The 2,518-nt window shown below is 39.1% G+C and overlaps 1 pseudogene across 1 annotated transcript; it reads left to right on the top strand.

Annotated features, from left to right (window-relative positions):
* Positions 1 to 1,545: 1,545 nt before the first annotated feature.
* Positions 1,546 to 2,010, top strand: LOC307092279 (low molecular weight phosphotyrosine protein phosphatase-like; annotated as a pseudogene). Its single transcript has one exon. The product of its transcript is annotated as a low molecular weight phosphotyrosine protein phosphatase-like (transcript).
* Positions 2,011 to 2,518: the final 508 nt, after the last annotated feature.

The following is a 2,518-nucleotide window of genomic DNA, read 5'->3' as shown; positions in this document are numbered from 1 at the left end:
GCTCCTGGCTACTGTGAGCCCTAAGAAGCTTAGAGGATTTTATAGCAAAGGAGGCTCTAATAACATTGTAATGGCATTTATTTGTCTTTCTTTACCCTAACTACAAAAGTAACATGTTTTTGTGTGGAAAATTTGGGGGGCGAGGGGGGGGGAATAAGCAAAAGAGAATTTAAAATTATTCATAATCCCGTGACCCATCCATAATCTGTGTTAACATTTTGGTTTATAATCTTCCAATAATATCTCTTATACAGTACACATTTACATAGCAAAATTAGAGTCACTCTAGTCATTCTATTTTCTTCCCCTAATTTCCTTTAATGTATATATAATGTACATTTTCTATGTATTTAACTGATTATATTAAATTTGAAAAATATTTGATAAAGACAAAATCCATGAATTCAATATAATGGGAAGCTGGCTATGGCTTATTATGACAGACATAAATAAAGAAGTGGGTCTGCTAGAGATAATTATAAAGTACAGTCTAAGCATGACTTGTTGGTCCAGACTTACTCTTTTTGACACAGTATCACTTAGGGGTAGTGATCCTCAACAGACTAACTCAGACCATCAGACAGACAGAACTTTATGCTAGAGCATTGGACTTGGAGTCGAATACCCTAATTCAAGATGAAATCAGTGGTACATTCTTCAACTTATCCCTTGGCCTTTCTTAGACTGTTTCCCAAACTATAAAACAAAATTCATAATCATTACTATCTGGGGTTGTTGTGAGGATAAATGAGATAATGCTTTGTGAACTGAAAAGTACTAAGAAAGTAAAATGGTCCCTTGTTGTTGGAATGCAAGGCTGGCTATGAGTGCTGTCATTTTGTTCCCATTATGTTCACCTCATTGCTTTATGGGGCTGTAGAGAAAGTTTCCCAAGAAAATCTCCAGGACTCAGAATTTTTTGTTTCCTAATATCAGTATGGTAGACTTTTTCCTAGCCTTGCTTTCCTTCCTCAAGGACATGCTTCTAAGAAAAATAAAAACAAAACAAACTCCCTAATTGAAAAATTTTATGTGGATTTTAAATATAAAACTCTCTATCTAAAAACCTAAAATAAATTTTATTGCAAGGCAGACTTTAGAAAATAACCTACAAGTCAGTGTCCCCTCCCCCATTAATGTCAAACACTAGCCTCTTAATTGCCAATTTATGTGTATTGGGTGGAGGGTATAAGAAATATTCAAAAATAAAAGAGCTGTAACATTCCACTCAACCTAAAAGATCATAAAACAAATCTAAATGGGACTTTAGACTGTATCTCATAAACTAAAATGAATGCATTTACAATGACCAATCACCTGTGGTCTAGAGCTTTTCTCAGTTTCATGTGTTAATTTTACTCAGATTCTCAACTAGGTGATAAGTCTAGTGAGGACAGGATATACTTGGTACACTCTGTGGCCCCAAGACTTGTCACCGCAGAAGGAGCTCCTTAAAACTTACTGATACAAAATATACAAAGATTTTTTAAGTCAACAGTACAAAAACAACCCAATTAAAAAATGGGCAAGTGTTTGAGTGGGAAGATGGCCGAGCAGGTGCCTAAGTCCGTGCTGTTTGTGTGTTTGGGTAACATCTGTCGTTCACTCATTGCAGAGGCAGTTTTTAGAAAACTTGTAACTGATTCAAATGTTTCAGACAAGTGGGCCATTGACAGCTCCCTGAGGGAACGTGAGCTGGTCACCAGTTCCAAGAGCTGTGAGCTGCCTAAGAAATCATGGCATTGACACAGTCCACAAGCAAGACAGGTTGTTACAGAAGACTTTGCCACATCTGATTACATACTATGTATGTATGAAAGCAACCTGAGAGATTTGACTAGAAAAAGTAATCAAGTTAAGAACAACAAAGCTAAAGTTGAACTTCTTGGGAGCTGTGATCCCCGGAGACAGCTTATTATTAAAGAACCTACTACGGGAATGAGTCCAACTTTGAGGCCGTGGACCAGCCATGTGAGGTGCTGCAGGGTCTTCCCGGAGAGGGCAGGCTAGCCGTGTCTGTCAGCTGTGGCCCAGCTGGTGCCTGACTCTGTGTCCCAGCCAATCGTCATGTCCATAGAGCAAGGCCAGTGCTGGTACTTCCATTCACCTACTGTTTCTTATCTTAAACAATGATTGCAGATGGAAATCAGTGGTTAGCAAAAGAATAAATAAATAGGAATAAATAAAAGCACATCTGTGCCTTTCCTTTTCCCTTTCCCCTCTCCCCCGCCCCCAACCCCAGGCTCGTTACCGTTAACTTCCCCACTCCCAAGCTCCAAGGGCCCTTCCTTTACCTTCATAACTTTTTGCTGAAGCCCATTTCTTCTAGGAATTAGTTCTTCTACCTCTAAAGAAGAAAAGGAGGAGGAGGAGGAGGAGGAGGAGGAGGAGGAGGAGGAGGAAGAAGAAGAAGAAGAAGAAGAAGAAGAAGAAGAAGAAGAAGAAGAAGAAGAAGAAGAAGAAGAAAAGAAGAAGAAGAAGAAAAGAAGAAGAAGGGAAGGAGGAGGAGGAGGAGGAG

Source organism: Cnephaeus nilssonii, assembly GCF_951640355.1.
Source record: "Cnephaeus nilssonii genome assembly, chromosome: 2".
Lineage (NCBI taxonomy): Eukaryota > Metazoa > Chordata > Mammalia > Chiroptera > Vespertilionidae > Cnephaeus > Cnephaeus nilssonii.
Note: the sequence above shows the minus strand (reverse complement) of the source record. Positions and strands in the feature narration are given on the sequence as shown.